Raw genomic sequence first — 19024 nt, 5'->3', positions numbered from 1 at the left:
AGTGCCTGAGGTTTAGTCAAAAAATAACTGTCGTTAACTCACCATATCCGGAAATAAATAAATTTTCATTCCTAAGATATGGTGAGTCCACAATGTCATCATTTACTGTTGGGAACCAATACCCAAGCTAGAGGACACAGATGACTAGGGAGGGACAAGACAGGTAGCCCTAAACAGAAGGCTTGAAGAACCTTTCTCCCAAAACAAGCCTTGGCCAAAGCAAAAGTATAAAATTTGTGAGATTTGAAAAAAGTATGCAGAGAAGACCAAGTTGCAGCCTTGCAAATCTGTTTCATAGACGCTTCATGTTTGAAAGCCCAAGAAGAAGAGACAGCTCTCGTGGAATGAGCCGTAATTCTCTCAGGAGGCTGCTGACTACTAGCAGTCTCATAAGCCAAACTAATTAAGCTTCTCAACCAGAGAGAAAGAGAAGTAGCAGTAGCTTTCTGACCCTTACGTTTTCCAGAGAAACAAACAAACAGGACAGAAGACTAGCGAAAATCCTTAGTCGTCTGTAGATAGAATTTTAGAGCATGCACAAAATCCAAGTTGTGCAACAAACATTCGTTATGAGAAGAAGAATAAGAACATAGTGAAGGAACAACAATTTCCTGATTAATATTTCTATCCGAAACCACTTTAGGAAGGAAACCTAACTTAGTATGAAGAACTGCATGAAAGATAAGATAAGGCGAATCACACTGCAAAGTCGAGAGTTCCAAAAACTCAGAGCAGAAGGGATAGCAACAAGAAACAAAACTTTTCAAAATAACTTAATATCTATGGAATGCAAAGGCTCAAACGGAGCCTGCGGCAAAACTTTAAGAACAAGGTTAAGGCTCCAAGGAGGAGCAACAGATTTAAACAGAGGCCTGATTCTGATCAAGGCCTGACAAAAAGATTGCATATCTGGCACGTCCGCCAGACGCTTCTGTAGCAAAATAGATAATGCAGAAATCTTACCCTTTAGGGTACATACTGACAAATAAGATCTTGATAAAAGCAGTGGATGTCGAAACGTGTTGAAGTGACTTGTTTGAAAAAAGCATATATACGTTAAAAACTGAGGAATTGCCTCCAAATCTACAATTGAACAGTTAACGCTATCTTTCTTTGATTCTGGACTGAACAACATTCCCATCCGGTTTCCTGATTGGCTTCAACAAGGTCAGATGACCCAGCTGATGACACAGGCAGTGAAGACGCTGAAGTTTCCCTGCAAACTCAGAAAGAAGTCTGCAAATTAATGTGTCTGTTTGAGAAAACCCAACAATCCAGTTCAGAGGTCCAGTAAGAATCCTGCACTCACCGGTCAGTAAACAAAAAATCTGTATTAAAGGGACAGTAAACCTTAAAAATAATGTTATATAATTCTGCACATAGTGCAGAATTATATAACATTATTTAGGTGCTATAGCCATAAACGCCTTTTTTACCTTTTAATTTGCTAAAAATATGGCGCTTTTACAGACCCGCTCTCTGCTCTCTGCTGAGCGGGTCTGTTATTTTTAGTCAGCGCATCGGGCCAGCTGTATAGTCACAGCCCGGCCCGACCGCGCCATAGCACTAAGTGCAGCTCGCTCCTGTGACAGGAGCGAGCTGCACTTAGTCTTATGGCGCGGTCGGGCCGGGCTGTGACTATACAGCTGGCCCAATGCGCTGAATAAAAATAACAGACCCGCTCAGCAGAGAGCAGAGAGCGGGTCTGTAAAAGCGCCATATTTTTAGCAAATTAAAAGGTAAAAAAGGCGTTTATGGCTATAGCACCTAAATAATGTTATATAATTCTGCACTATGTGCAGAATTATATAACATTATTTTTAAGTTTTACTGTCCCTTTAATAAGGAAATCAGATCAAGTAAATATGCACATATGCTAATTTGACAAACAGCTTATATATCATTATATCTATAATATAATAACACGCAAGTGCCTGCAAATATTTTACATAATGTTAATGGAATAATCCTGGACTTCATATCTAAGATAGATTTGTGAACAATTCTTTGTGATTTAAAAAAAAGAATTGGGACATTTTAAAACCAGGAATGGATACTTTTCAATGCAAATTTTTACTATAAGTTACAAAGCTTATTGCACAAACCTTTTTCTCATAAAAGTTACAACACTGTATCATTATAACAGTGTTTTTTCACTAATAACAATTGTTAGATTTTTTTTCCACAAAATATTGGAGCTCCGTATCCACACTAGAAAAATATCATAGTGAGACTCATGAACGATTAAAGGACTCACTATTTCAAAGGATATCCTTAGGAGTGGGCATATAATCAAAACACATATTTTTTTCACGAATACACCTATTTGTATCAAGCACCTTATTATTGTTTTCACTAGTCTGTATTTTACTGATATGTGATATAGCCTTAATATAGGACATTTCAAATACTATCCATATCTGTTACTTTTAAGAATTTTCTATTTATTTCATTTTCTATATGTTGTATGTATATAGAGGGAGGATATTATTCTGTTTGTATATCAGTCTTTATTGAAAGAGGGAGAAGGTTCCTGCCTATATGTACATATTATATATAATTTTTGCAACCTATAGTTGTGGCCACAACTTATTTTAAATAAACTTGTACTTTTAAAAAAAAATGTGACCTCTATATTGTGATTTTATTATATGTATTTACACTAAATAATATGTACTTTTACATTAACACTATTCTAGTGGTCTCTTTCTGTATATGAACACATAGCAGGAGTGCTAAAACCACATCAAATATTTTATAATGGTAAAGTTATTTGAGAAAGTAATCTTGCAATTTGTCCCTCTGCTCCAATAGTGCCACCCATCCAACCACTGTTTTTTGTATTTAATACATTTTAACCGTGTTTGAGAGATCACGGTCTATTTATTTATTTATTTTTTATTTTTTTCAAAAGTTTTTGTTTGAGGTTATATGATATGTACACAGCAATAAGGTTACAATATAGTCAGTGACATAAGCACATGTCCAAGTATTAGCATCTCAGTGGTAGAAACTGTCACCAAAATGTAGCTTATATCTTATAGGTAAAATATAACATTTTAACACGCAGACATAATCATTGTTAGGTAGGAAACTTATAAGCTCTCAGTCAAAGCTTTTTCCATTTATTTTTGGTCACACTTTCCAAAATAATGTATATCTTATCATTTTCCCCTAATGTAGAATGTAAAGATAAACTAGAAAAAGTTATACCTCATATAGAAGGTAGAGGTCACTCTTGGATATCTAGAGTTATTGAATAATGACTTGAAGGTATGGTAGGGGATATATAACACATAAAGGCTTATACACTGTGTGCAGAATTATTAGGCAAATGAGTATTTTGACCACATCATCCTCTTTATGCATGTTGTCTTACTCCAAGCTGTATAGGCTCGAAAGCCTACTACCAATTAAGCATATTAGGTGATGTGCATCTCTGTAATGAGAAGGGGTGTGGTCTAATGACATCAACACCCTATATCAGGTGTGCATAATTATTAGGCAACTTCCTTTCCTTTGGCAAAATGGGTCAAAAGAAGGACTTGACAGGCTCAGAAAAGTCAAAAATAGTGAGATATCTTGCAGAGGGATGCAGCACTCTTAAAATTGCAAAGCTTCTGAAGCGTGATCATCGAACAATCAAGCGTTTCATTCAAAATAGTCAACAGGGTCGCAAGAAGCGTGTGGAAAAACCAAGGCGCAAAATAACTGCCCATGAACTGAGAAAAGTGAAGCGTGCAGCTGCCAAGATGCCACTTGCCACCAGTTTGGCCATATTTCAGAGCTGCAACATCACTGGAGTGCCCAAAAGCACAAGGTGTGCAATACTCAGAGACATGGCCAAGGTAAGAAAGGCTGAAAGACGACCACCACTGAACAAGACACACAAGCTGAAACGTCAAGACTGGGCCAAGAAATATCTCAAGACTGATTTTTCTAAGGTTTTATGGACTGATGAAATGAGAGTGAGTCTTGATGGGCCAGATGGATGGGCCCGTGGCTGGATTGGTAAAGGGCAGAGAGCTCCAGTCCGACTCAGACGCCAGGTGGAGGTGGAGTACTGGTTTGGGCTGGTATCATCAAAGATGAGCTTGTGGGGCCTTTTCGGGTTGAGGATGGAGTCAAGCTCAACTCCCAGTCCTACTGCCAGTTTCTGGAAGACACCTTCTTCAAGCAGTGGTACAGGAAGAAGTCTGCATCCTTCAAGAAAAACATGATTTTCATGCAGGACAATGCTCCATCACACTCGTCCAAGTACTCCACAGCGTGGCTGGCAAGAAAGGGTATAAAAGAAGATAATCTAATGACATGGCCTCCTTGTTCACCTGATCTGAACCCCATTGAGAACCTGTGGTCCATCATCAAATGTGAGATTTACAAGGAGGGAAAACAGTACACCTCTCTGAACAGTGTCTGGGAGGCTGTGGTTGCTGCTGCACGCAATGTTGATGGTGAACAGATCAAAACACTGACAGAATCCATGGATGGCAGGCTTTTGCGTGTCCTTGCAAAGAAAGGGGCTATATTGGTCACTGATTTGTTTTTGTTTTGTTTTTGAATGTCAGAAATGTATATTTGTGAATGTTGAGATGTTATATTGGTTTCACTGGTAAAAATAAATAATTGAAATGGGTATATATTTGTTTTTTCTTAAGTTGCCTAATAATTATGCACAGTAATAGTCACCTGCACACACAGATATCCCCCTAAAATAGCTATAACTAAAAACAAACTAAAAACTACTTCCAAAACTATTCAGCTTTGATATTAATGAGTTTTTTGGGTTCATTGAGAACATGGTTGTTGTTCAATAATAAAATTAATCCTCAAAAATACAACTTGCCTAATAATTCTGCACTCCCTGTAGAAGTGAAATTGCTATAGGATGTATTTTCCTACGCTTACAATGTAAGCACAAGGGAGTGGGGGGAACGCCGAGATGCTTGGGTAAGCAAGTTAACGGAACATTTAACCAGGGTAATGAGCAGACTCAATAGATCCTATAGTGTCATAATACCAATTTAACACAACGAGAAGGAAGATATTATACAAAAAGTTGCCCCTCTTAGAAAAAAGACTAGGCATTCTGAGCAAATTAAGGTAAAATACTGGAGTAAAGTCTCTCATCCGCCTTAAAAATGCCCAAGATAGAACCCATGGTGTATTAGGTGTGGATATATGGAATTTATATTCTATCAAAATTCTAACTAGCCAGGTATCGCAATTAAATTTGCTCATGTTAAGCATATATAAAAGACGATAAAAAAAATAAAAAATAAAAAAATAAGGCTATGGTCACAATAGGTAGCATCAAGTATTACTATGTATATGAATTACTATCAGGTATCACTTAACTTATCAGCATCGGAAAGCATTGGCTCGTCAATTTCCTAACACTGGGATTAGGTTTAAAACATATATAGGAAAGGTTACTAATTTGATCAGAAACGCTTTGTGGTTTCCCAATACTGTCTCATACAATATAAGTAATGTTATGCTGTCTCGGCCGCGACAGCTCAGTAAATCAGTAAGCAGTGATGCATATGTTAGTATTGGTATTATGAGCCCAACCCCAAATAGTTATAGTAGATCAAGGTGTGCCTATATACACAGCCTAAGCAGGAGTTTGTAATTGTAGCAGACATGCCTATCCTATTTGGCATACCATTTAAGTGGATTTCAGGTTACCCCTAAATACTAAAAAAGATAGTCAAACCTAGCTTATCCAGAGGTAGGCCTAAAATCAAGAAAAAATAGGGGGAATACCTAAAAATCCTTCCTTCATCCTTTTGCTATGTATAATAACAAGACTAGATGCAATAATAGCTGGTGAGAAATTAAATGTCATTTTGTGTTATGAGACTCTACAATATTCAAAGAACCGTGCATACACCTGACATACTGTGTCTGCTTAGACCCAAAAGGTAAATGAATTTGAACTAGGAATAAGAATAAACCTTGTGCTGAGACACTGCAAGGAGTCTGTTCCTCTATAGTAGAATAAGTTATTATATAGGGAGTCATATGTACCGATCATGTTACAGGATGTCTACTGAGAAAAGAGATTACTTAAGTAAGGTAGCTCTATGGTAAGTACTCAAATACAGGAGAGTATTAATCTGAAGACAACATTAAATCTGTACCGCTTTGTTTCTTCATCAGTATAGGGTAAAACTTTAAACAAATGGCCTCTCGGGGCATGACACTAAATAAGCATGACACTAAATAAGAGTAGTTAGAAAACAGTGGAGAATCAAGTACTGAATTATCTAGAAGTCCATAACCTTAAATGAGCACCCGCCACTAAGCAGCCACTTTTTGTGACCCCTGAAATATAGTGTAAAACTTGAAATTAGATACATCCTAGACTGTATAACTATATAACACTGGAAGCGTCTTATAAACAAAAGGCACTTAGATAAAAAAAATAACTATGCAACATTGCAGGTGCAAATGCATCATAGTAAATTACAACAACAGACCCCCATGAATGAACTTCTCAATATCACAACATCATAACATAAAATTATCCCAGGCGTTGAAGAAGTTTAGTAAATCTCTCTACCCTTCCAGCATAAGCATTTTAAGGACATTTGTCCAATAACAGACAATAGTAATTGTGATTCAGAAAAAAATAGTGGAACATGAAAACCTCTCATTGCATTAACATCTATTATTTTATCAAGATATGCTAGTCAGAGACATTAGTACACAGGATACAAGTCCTGTGCTATGTTCAGAGTTTAGTTAGTGCTCATCATGATGTCCTATGTCAATCCGGGGGGTAAAGGGAGCATACTTCAGGCTAAAATTCATCCTACCCCAATCTATTGTCCGCTGTGTTAACATCCTTCTGGACTATGGATCCGATAGCATATCCCTGCGTGGGGTCTCCATCAGCGCAACAGGCCTTCAAGATGGTACTGGCCAGGATCGTAGCAAGATTAAGAGACCTTCCGATTATTAGCGGTTGGATGAAAACTGAGTTCCCAGATTGCGAGTCCTCATGGCCGGCACGCAAAGCTATATGCCAGGTAGGTAAGGCTTTTCTCATTTTATGGATACCTGAAGCTTGCTTCTCCAGAGTAGCCTGTAGCTCAGAGATCCGGGCCCCGGGATCAGTACCGCCAGAGGTTGGAGGTTGCGATGCAGTTAGGCTTGGGTTAAAATATGTTGTGTCAGACTTTGGGCCTATCTGCCATTTCATATTATGCTGCTTGGTAGCCAGAGTCTTGAGTTGTTCCACGTTTCTCACAGAAGAAGCAGAGAGGTGAGCCATAATTGTGGGAATCATAGCTCTGATATGATTCTCAAGTTGTTTAAAATGCAGCATTGTGCGCTCCCATTGTCCCACGGCCTCTATGCTGCTCCCCTTCAACCTCCCACACACGAGATAGTAGCTTGATCTGCAGAGAATTGCTCCAGATACCTCCAAGATCTCTATTAGGGAGTAGAACTCAGAACTAGATGGTCTTGTCAGTCCAAGATCACCCGAGGGAGTGTGTGGATAATACACAATTGCTTGATAGGCCCAAGATTCGACAGCGGTCTATGTTCAAGCTTGTCTGGCACAGTAAAGTGCTCAATATTGGTGTCATTCGCTGCAGTGTGTTCTCATTATATAGGATCTGATGTTTGTCTTTGCAGATGGCAAATGTATGCGAGATTATTCAGCAAATTATCAGGATATTATGTAGAGCCCCATATTTTGAAGCTTATCATGGCCATGGCTGGACACGCCCCCCCCCATCACGGTCTATTTTTGAGTTGGCTCAGAGGGGTGCTGAAATAGGACTAGGGTCCAGATACCATCTTTTATTCATTAACCTCCGGATGGAATCCCCACTCCCCAGGATGAAAATTCTGTCTGCTCAGAAAATCTGTTTCCCAGTTGTCTACTCCTAGAATGTGGATGGCAGATAGACAGCAATTGTGAGCTTTTGCCCACTGAATAATCGGAGTCACCTTCTTCATGGCTAAGGAACTCCGAGTTCCTCCCTGGTGGTTAATGTAAGCCACTGAGGTTATGTTGTCTGACTGGAACCTGATAAACTGGGCTGAGGACAACTGAGGCCAAGCCATCAGAGCATTGAAAATCTCTCTCAACTCCAAGATGTTTATGGGGAGAGCGCCACTGCAATTCCCTGAAACCTGATCACTACCAAGAGAGACCCCAGAACCTTTAAGAAAATTCTGGGAGCTGTGGCAAGGCCAAACGGAAGAGCCACAAACTGAAAGTGTTTGTCCAGAAAGGCAAATCTCAGAAACTTGTGATGATCCCTATGAAACGAACATGAAGGTACGCATCCTTCAGGTCTATGGTCGTCATAAACTGACCCTCTTGCACTAAAGGTAGAATGGAACGGATAGTTTCCATCTTGAAGAAACTTGTTTAGACATTGAAGATCTAATATAAGTCGGAAAGTTCCCTCTTTTTGGGAACCACAAACAGATTGGAATAGAAACCTAGACCCTGTTCCTGTACTGGAACTATCACTCCCATGGAGAAAAGATCCTGTGCACATTTCAAGAACACCTCTCTTTTTATCTGGTCTGCAGATAATCTTGAGAGGTGAAACCTGCCCCTGAGAGGAAAAGTCTTGAATTCCAATTTGCAACCCTGAGATACTATGTCCACAGCCTAGGCATCTGGAACATCTTGTATCCATGCTTGAGAAAACTGAGAAAGGCTGCCCCCCACCTGATCTGATCCCGGATTGGGGCAAACCCTTCATGCCGGTTTAGACTCAGCTGCGGGTTTCTTAGAATGCTTCCCCTTGCTCCAGGACTGTTTGGGCTTTAAGAAAGACTTGGACTGTTCCTGCTTGGAAGAGGAAGGGGAAGACTTTCCTCTGAATTTACGAAAGGAACGAAAATTACTCTGACGTCCCTTAGGTCTTTTCTTCTTGTCTTGTGGAAGAAAAGACCCTTTTCAACCCGTATTATCAGAAATTATTTCTGCTAGACCGGGTCCAAGCAAGGTCTTACCCTCGTAAGGAATCGCCAAGATTTCAGCCACAATGCTCTGCGCACTTAGGCCTAGATTTGGAGTTTGGCGTTAGCCGTGAAAACCAGCGTTAGAGGCTCCTAACGCTGGTTTTAGGCTACCGCCGGTATTTGGAGTCACTCAAAATAGGGTCTAACGCTCTTTTCCATACCGCAGATCCCCTTACGTAAATTGCGTATCCTATCTTTTCAATGGGATCTTTCTAACTCCGGTATTTAGAGTCGTTTCTGAAGTGAGCGTTAGACATCTAACGACAAAACTCCAGCCGCAGGAAAAAAGTCAGTAGTTAAGAGCTTTCTGGGCTAACGCCGGTTTATAAAGCTCTTAACTACTGTACTCTAAAGTACACTAACACCCATAAACTACATATGTACCCCTAAACCGAGGTCCCCCCACATCGCCGACACTCAAATAAATTTTTTTAACCCCTAATCTGTCGACCGCCACCTACGTTATCCTTATGTACCCCTAATCTGCTGCCCCTAGCACCGCCGACCCCTGTATTATATTTATTAACCCCTAATCTGCCCCCCACAACGTCGCCTCCACCTACCTACACTTATTAACCCCTAATCTGCCGACCGCAAAGCGCCGCCACCTACGTTATCCTTATGTACCTCTAATCTGCTGCCCCTAACACCGCCGACCCCTGTATTATATTTATTAACCCCTAATCTGCCCCCCACAACGTCGCCTCCACCTGCCTACACTTATTAACCCCTAATCTGCCGACCGGAGCTCACCGCTATTCTAATAAATGTATTAACCCCTAAAGCTAAGTCTAACCCTAACACTAACACCCCCCTAAGTTAAATATAATTTACATCTAACGAAATTAATTAACTCTTATTAAATAAATTATTCCTATTTAAAGATAAATACTTACCTGTAAAATAAATCCTAATATAGCTACAATATAAATTATAATTATATTATAGCTATTTTAGGATTTATATTTATTTTACAGGTAATTTTGTATTTATTTTAACCAGGTACAATAGCTATTAAATAGTTAAGAACGATTTAATAGCTAAAATAGTTAAAATAATTACAAATTTACCTGTAAAATAAATCCTAACCTAAGTTACAATTAAACCTAACACTACACTATCAATAATTAATTAAATAAACTACCTACAATTACCTACAATTAACCTAACACTACACTATCAATAAATTAATTAAATACAATTCCTACAAATAAATACAATTAAATAAACTAGCTAAAGTACAAAAAATAAAAAAGAACTAAGTTATAAAAAATAAAAAAATATTTACAAACATAAGAAAAATATTACAACAATTTTAAACTAATTACACCTACTCTAAGCCCCCTAATAAAATAACAAAGCCCCCCAAAATAAAAAAATGCCCTACCCTATTCTAAATTACAAAAGTTCAAAGCTCTTTTACCTTACCAGCCCTGAACAGGGCCCTTTGCGGGGCATGCCCCAAAGAATTCAGCTCTTTTGCCTGTAAAAAAAAACATACAATACCCCCCCCCCCACATTACAACCCACCACCCACATACCCCTAATCTAACCCAAACCCCCCTTAAATAAACCTAACACTAAGCCCCTGAAGATCTTCCTACCTTATCTTCACCCTGCCAGGTTCACCGATCCATCCTGAAGAGCTCCTCCGATGTCCTGATCCAAGCCCAAGCGGGGGGCTGAAGAGGTCCATGATCCGGCTGAAGTCTTTATCCAAGCGGGAGCTGAAGAGGTCCATGATCCGGATGAAGTCTTCATCCAAGCGGGAGCTGAAGAGGTCCATGTTCCGGATGAAGTCTTCTATCAACGGCATCTTCAATCTTCTTTCTTCCGGATCCATCTTGCAGACCTCCGACGCGGAACATCCTCTTCTCCCGACGCCTACTAGCCGAATGACGGTTCCTTTAAGGGACGTCATCCAAGATGGCGTCCCTCGAATTCCGATTGGCTGATAGGATTCTATCAGCCAATCAGAATTAAGGTAGGAATATTCTGATTGGCTGATGGAATCAGCCAATCAGAATCAAGTTCAATCCGATTGGCTGATCCAATCAGCCAATCAGATTGAGCTCGCATTCTATTGGCTAATCGGAACAGCCAATAGAATGGAAGCTCAATCTGATTGGCTTGGATCAGGACATCGGAGGAGCTCTTCAGGATGGATCGGTGAACCTGGCAGGATGAAGATAAGGTAGGAAGATCTTCAGGGGCTTAGTGTTAGGTTTATTTAAAGGGGGGTTTGGGTTAGATTAGGGGTATGTGGGTGGTGGGTTGTAATGTTGGGGGGGGGGGGGGTATTGTATGTTTTTTTTTACAGGCAAAAGAGCTGAATTCTTTGGGGCATGCCCCGCAAAGGGCCCTGTTCAGGGCTGGTAAGGTAAAAGAGCTTTGAACTTTTGTAATTTAGAATAGGGTAGGGCATTTTTTTATTTTGGGGGGCTTTGTTATTTTATTAGGGGGCTTAGAGTAGGTGTAATTAGTTTAAAATTGTTGTAATATTTTTCTTATGTTTGTAAATATTTTTTTATTTTTTGTAACTTAGTTCTTTTTTATTTTTTGTACTTTAGCTAGTTTATTTAATTGTATTTATTTGTAGGAATTGTATTTAATTAATTTATTGATAGTGTAGTGTTAGGTTAATTGTAGGTAATTGTAGGTAGTTTATTTAATTAATTTATTGATAGTGTTGTGTTAGGTTTAATTGTAACTTAGGTTAGGATTTATTTTACAGGTAAATTTGTAATTATTTTAACTATTTTAGCTATTAAATAGTTCTTAACTATTTAATAGCTATTGTACCTGGTTAAAATAAATACAAAGTTACCTGTAAAATAAATATAAATCCTAAAATAGCTATAATATAATTATAATTTATATTGTAGCTATATTAGGATTTATTTTACAGGTAAGTATTTATCTTTAAATAGGAATAATTTATTTAATAAGAGTTAATTAATTTCGTTAGATGTAAATTATATTTAACTTAGAGGGGTGTTAGTGTTAGGGTTAGACTTAGCTTTAGGGGTTAATACATTTATTAGAATAGCGGTGAGCTCCAGTCGGCAGATTAGGGGTTAATAATTGAAGTTAGGTGTCGGCGATGTTAGGGAGGGCAGATTAGGGGTTAATACTATTTATTATATGGTTAGTGAGGCGGATTTGGGGTTAATAACTTTATTATAGTAGCGCTCATGTCCGTTCGGCAGATTAGGGGTTAATAAGTGTAGGCAGGTGGAGGCGACATTGTGGGGGGCAGATTAGGGGTTAATAAATATAATATAGGGGTCGGCGATGTTAGGGCAGCAGATTAGGGGTACATAGGGATAATGTAAGTAGCGGCGGTTTACGGAGCGGCAGATTAGGGGTTAATAATAATATGCAGGGGTCAGCGATAGCGGGGGCGGCAGATTAGGGGTTAATAAGTGTAAGGCTAGGGGTGTTTAGACTCGGGGTACATGTTAGGGTGTTAGGTGCAGACATAGGAAGTGTTTTCCCATAGCAAACAATGGGGCTGCGTTAGGAGCTGAACGCGGCTTTTTTGCAGGTGTTAGTTTTTTTTTCAGCTCAAACAGCCCCATTGTTTCCTATGGGGGAATCGTGCACGAGCACGTTTTTGAGGCTGGCCGCTTGCGTAAGCAACTCTGGTATCGAGAGTTGAAGCTGCGTTAAAAATGCTCTACGCTCCTTTTTTGGAGCCTAACGCAGCCTTTATGTGGACTCTCAATACCAGAGTTATTTTTATGGTGTGGCCAGAAAAAAGCCGGCGTTAGTTTTTCGGGTCGTTACCGACAAAACTCCAAATCTAGCCGTAACACAGCAAAGCCAGATATTTTGGCTCCCAATTTATTAACCTGCATGGAAGCGTCGGTAATAAAGGAATTAGCTAACTTAAGTGCTTTAATCCTGTCATGGATCTCTTCTAAGGGATTCTCTACCTGAAGAGAATCAGACAAGGCATCAAACCAATAGGCTGCCACACTTGTCACAGTGGCAATACACACTGCAGGTTGCCATTGGAGACCTTGATGAACATACATTCATTTCAAATAAGCCTCCATCTTCTTGTCTATTGGATCCTTAAAGGAGCAGCTATTCTCAATAGGAATAGTAGTTCTACTTTAGGCACCGTTTGCCATGACTCCTTAATGGAGTCAGCAACAGGAAACATCTTTTTTAAGACAGGAGACAGAGAAAAAAAGAAATCCCAGGCTTTTACCATTCTTGTTCTATAATCTCAGTAGCACGATATGGCACAGGAAACACCTCCACAGAGGAAGGAACATCAAAGTATTTATTAAGTTTGCTAGATTTCCTAGGGTTGACAATGACAGGAGTATCGCAGTTGTCCAGGGTAGCCAAAACCTCCTTTAACAGTACACAGAGGTGTTCAAGCTTAAATCTGAAGGATACAACTTCAGCATCAGATAAGAGAATTATACTGTCCAAATCTGAGATTTCCCCCTCAGAGGCTACCAACGTATCTTCCTCATCAGACTTATGAGAAAGAGCAACTTGGATAGCCGAAACTTGATCATAAACCTTCCTATCTGAATCTCTAAATTTCCTCTTGCGTTTTCCCTGTAGCATGGGAACGGCAGCTTATGGCGCAAATACCGCAGAGGATACCTGGGCAGCAATTTCTGCTTGCAAATAAACTCCTCCAGGAGATTGAGAGGAACCACAGGGTACTGCAAGTGACGCCATTAAGGCCTGGGAGACATTTGGCTCAGAGACAAAAAGTTTATCTTTATTTTTTAAAGTCCACTCTATTGCATGAGGAACAAAATTGCAAGGGTGGCACAACTTGAATATCCAATTATAGGATACACCTGTCCATAGGAGCAGGATCCTGATCCATAATGTAGGCAAAAATCTTTTTTGGCAAAACAGACAGAAATTTAAAAAAAAATTAAAAAAGATTATTAGGTACTGTCTCTTTAAAAGAAAACACTGTAAAATCTTTTCATAGACCGCATCCAACAGTAATCAGAGTGAAAGATTTACAGATGTACACTCTCTTAACCTGAAAACAGTAACTTTTAATATTGTTCTAAATTGAATAAAACATGTGATTAAGAAACCCTACGCAACCTCTACACCTCAGTCAATGGCTGGGGTGCCTACCTTGCCCCCTCGTAGATTTTATCTGGTCTACAGATCGAATTCCAGGAGCTCTAGGCAGAGATGCAATCGCAACCGCTCCGTTTTGCCTTTGTGGAGAGCAGAACACAGAAGGTCATGTGACCGGTCTTTGAAGCTGTGCCACTAACTCTCAGCGCGTGCTTCAAGCTTCAAGCCAGAAATTAAGTGCAAGGAAAATGCAGCCATATCCATAGCAGCGCTTCCCTATTATCTAAGACGGCTAATGTATCGCAATATGTGAAAATTCAAAGTGCCCCCGAAATCACCCAAGAGAAAATCTGTTTCCCATACAGTGTTCTGAAAAAACTCTGAGCCAAAAAATAAACAAGGTAACTCCTCTCTTTCCATTGAGGATGTTAACCCTGTCTCCAAATCACAATACAGTGAGCCTGCTCACTACTATAATTAACCCTTACACAGGATGTTTTGTCCCAAGTAGTTGCAGGTTTACCATTTAACCCATTCAGTGCCAGCCTCCTAGCCCCAGAAGACAAAAAGGCACTCACCTGCACATCTAGCTGTCCGGCAGAAGGACAGCTGACCCGGTATGAAAGGATGCCACTCATTACAGAGACCTGTAAAAAAAAGAAAGAACAGAGTAAACCTACTCTGGCTTTCTATACAAGGACAGCAACATGTTAGGAAAACACAGTGAGGTCCACCTCACAAGTTCCTAACTGCTTTAAAGCCACCACTGCCCTACTGAAGAGACTAACGTGGAGTACGGCTACACCCAGTCTTGAAAGGGAAAGATTAGAGCAAACCTACTCTAGCTTTCTAAACTAGTTAAAATCTTGCTTGAAATAAAAGAAATCCAATTTTCTTGAGACACTAAAACTTCACCTCCTCCATCCACCAAGGCAAAGGGAATGACTGAGGTTTTTGGGAAGGGGAGTGATACTTAACAGCTTGGCTGTGGTGCTCTTTGCCTCCTCCTGCTGGGCAGGAATGGTATTCCCAACAGTAAATGATGATGTCGTGGACTCACCATATCTTAGGAAAGAAACTATATTAATATAACAGTGTTGGTTATGCAAAACTGTGTGAATGGGTAATAAAATGATTATCTTTGTTTTTAAACAATAAAAAATCTGGAGTAGACTGCCCCTTTAACCTTTTCACCACCTAAAAGGTGGAGGATTGAAATCACCCCAATCCGATATGATCGGAATAATTGACAGACACTGCTAGTGACCAATCCATTGACTTGAGTATGGGGCAGCATTTCACAAGCATTTCTTGTGAAATTCTTGTGCAATGATAAATGCGGACAGTGATTGCTGTCCACCAGCAGCATTGTCCAGTGGACATAATTACCTGCTCAACATTTGATAAATCGAGCCCTAACTCTGCTACATATCTGTCCCTAGCTAACCTCAGTAGAGATTATAACACAACGAACTGCAGAACAATGGGCATTTTGCTAACACTGGCAAACCTTGTACACTTCAGTAACAAGTCTGAATTGGTTACTCCAAATTAGGCAAATGAAACAAACAAGCTATCAATGCATTCAAAAGTCTTTCACTGTCACCAAGTATTTTCATTTATTGCAAGACCACAGAAACATCTTCTAAAGGTGTTTAATGTCCCTTTAATTGCTAAAACCCTTAAGTTTAATCTTTGAACATTTGACAAGAGTGTTTCTCTTTAGAAGATGGATATCAAATTAGAAAAGCTGATGACACAGCCATTTTCAAGTAAAACCATTTCTGGAATGTTTTAATATATATGTTTAAAATAATACATCCTGGCTACATTTGGTATGATAGACTGTTGAAGGTTTGCCCAACAAACAGTGTTCTGAATATGACATTTAAATATTAACCTGCAAATGTGAAAAACAGGAACGGAAACAGGGGCATCAAGCTGAATTCGGAGCTTGATCATTCGGCCCCTATGTCTTTTACTTTTATGAAAGAAAGGATTTTAATCTCAATCTGTTATCTCCATCATAACTCAAATGAATATTGCTTTTTTTATAGTTTTATATACATAGTACCATCAGATAATACAGTACTGTAATAAGAAAGGTAATATTTGTTCTTTTAAATAAATCTAGGCATCTACTTATCAAGCCATCAACCGCAAATATTCTGGAATTCCGCAGTGGAATTGTGGCGAGCTTGATTCTCCTTAGTTATCAAATCCTACAGACCGGCAAAAGTAGAATTTTGTGGCGTAACATACGATCCGCCGGTCTCAGTCCGACACAGATCGATGCTTACATCACTACAGATGTTCCGAATGCAAATTCGGCACTATCTGACTACTTTTGCTAGTTAACAAATGTCTACCAGGTAAGCTCAGCACTATTCCGGCCCAGCGTACCTGGTTTTCAATCCGCCGCCCTGGAGGCGGCGGATGCCATAGGAATCAAAGGGAGTCTGAAAGCAGCGAAAGCTCATGTTCACAGCTGCCCGATATCCCATTGATTCCTATGGGAGAATAAAAGTTACGTTTACACCTAACACCCTAACATGTACCCCGAGTCTAAACACCCCTAATCTGCCTCCCCGACATTATACTTATTAACCCCTAATCTGCCCCCCTACACCGCCGCTACCTACATTATACTTATTAACCCCTAATCTGCCACCCCGACACCGCCGCCACCTACATAAAAGTATTAACCCCTAAACCGCCAGCCCCCCACATCGCCATAAACTAAATTAACCTATTAATCCCTAAACCTAACAACCCGATAACTGTACATTAAATATTAACTCATCCCTATCTTATAATAAATTAAAACTTACCTTTAGATTCAAATTAAACTATATTAAACTAATAATTAACCTATTCTATTATAATAAAATTACATTAAACTATATTAAATTAATAATTAATCTAACCTAACTTTTATACTAAAATTACATAAAATTACAAATTAAAATAACTATATTATATATTTAAACACCTAACCCTACTCAAATAATTTAATTCTACACTAAAAAATTACAAAGTTACAAAAAACTAACTAAGTTACAAAAAATAACAAACACTAAGTTACACAAAAAATAAAAAAGAAATTATCAAAGATTTAAACAAATTACACTTAATCTAAGGGCCCTATGAAAATAAAAAAGCCCCCCCCAAATTAAAAAAAACCCTAGCCTACAATAAACTACAAATAGCCCTTAAAAGGGCCTTTTGCGGGGCATTGCCCCAAAGTAATCAGCTCTTTTACCTGTAAAAAAATAATATAAACAACCCCCAACAGTAAAACCCACCACCCACACAAACAACCCCCCAAATAAAAACCTAACTAAAAAAAACTAAGCTCCCCATTGCCCTGAAAATGGCATTTGGATGGGCATTGCCCTTAAAAGGGCATTTAGCTCTATTACAGGCCCAAGTCCTAATCTAAAACTAAAAGCCACCCAATAAACCCTTAAAAAAATTCTAACACTAACCACAGAAGATTTACTTATAGTTTTGAAGATCCAACATCCATCCTCAGCGAAGCTGGGAGAAGTCCTCCATGAAGCGGCCGAAGTCTTCATCCAAGCTCGCAGAAGTCTTCATCCAGACGGCATCTTCTATCTTCATCCATCCAGCGCGGAGCGGCTCCATCTTCAAGACATCCGATGCAGAGCATCCTCTTCCTTCCAATGACTACCGATGAATGAAGGTTCCTTTAAATAACGTCATCCAAGATGGCGTCCCTTAGATTCCGATTGGCTGATAGAATTCTATCAGCCAATCAGAATTAAGGTTGAAAAAATCCTATTGGCTGATTGCAACAGCCAATAGGATGAAAGCTCAATCCTATTGGCTGATTGCAACAGCCAATAGGATTTTTTCAACCTTAATTCCGATTTGCTGATAGAATCCTATCAGCCAATCGGAATCTAAGGGACGCCATCTTGGATGACCTCACTTAAAGGAACCGTCATTCAGTAAGAAGACTCTGGATGAAGAGGATGCTCCTCGTCGGATGTCTTGAAGATGGAGCCGCTCCGTGTCGGATGAAGATAGAAGATGCCGTCTGGATGAAGACTTCTGCCCGTCTGGAGGACCACTTCTCCCGGCTTGGATGAAGACTTCTCCCGGGTTCGTTGAGGACTTCGGCCCGGTTGGATGAAGACTTCTGCCGCTTACTTGAGGATGGATGTCCGGTCTTCAGAACAGTAAGTCGATCTTCAGGGGGTTAGTGTTAGGTTTTTTTAAGGGTGTTGGGTGGGTTTTATTTTTAGGTTAGGGCTTTGGGCCGCAAAAAAGCTAACTGCCCTTTTAAGGGCAATGCCCATCCAAATGCCCTTTTCAGGGCAATGGGGAGCTTAGGTTTTTATAGTTAGGGTTTTATTTGGTGGTTTGGTTGTGTGGGTGGTGGGTTTTACTGTTGGGGGGTTGTTTGTATTTTTTTTTACAGGTAAAAGAGATGATTACTTTGGGGCAATGCCCCACAAAAGGCCCTTTTAAGGGCTATTGGTAGTTTAGTTTAGGCTAGGGTTTTTTTTATTTTGGGGGGGCTTTTTTATTTTGATAGGGCTATTAGATTAGGTGTAATTAGTTTAAATATCTTGTAATTTGTTTTTATTTTCTGTAATTTTTTTTTGTTTTTGTACTTTTGATAATTGTATATAATTTATTTAATTGTATTTAATTCAGGTCATTTAGTTCATTATACTGTAGTGTTAGGTTTTAGTGTAACTTAGGTTAGGTTTTATTTTACATGTAAATTTGTATTTATTTTAGCTAGGTAGTTAGTAAATAGTTAATAACTATTTAGTAACTAGTCTACCTAGTTAAAATAAATACAGACTTGCCTGTGAAATAAAAATAAACCCTAAGCTAGCTACAATGTAACTATTAGTTATATTGTAGCTAGATTAGGGTTTATTTTATAGGTAAGTATTTCGTTTTCAATAGCAAT

The 19024-nt window shown here is 39.2% G+C and overlaps 1 protein-coding gene across 1 annotated transcript in view; it reads right to left on the bottom strand.

Moving 5' to 3' along the window:
- Positions 1-19024, bottom strand: part of C7 (complement C7) — a 153404-nt gene that overhangs the window by 30775 nt on the left and 103605 nt on the right. The window lies entirely within an intron of this gene.

This window comes from Bombina bombina, chromosome 2 (assembly GCF_027579735.1).
Source record: "Bombina bombina isolate aBomBom1 chromosome 2, aBomBom1.pri, whole genome shotgun sequence".
In the NCBI taxonomy this organism is placed as follows: domain Eukaryota; kingdom Metazoa; phylum Chordata; class Amphibia; order Anura; family Bombinatoridae; genus Bombina; species Bombina bombina.
The sequence above is the reverse complement of the archived record's forward strand: the minus strand, read 5'-3'. Positions and strand labels throughout refer to the sequence as shown.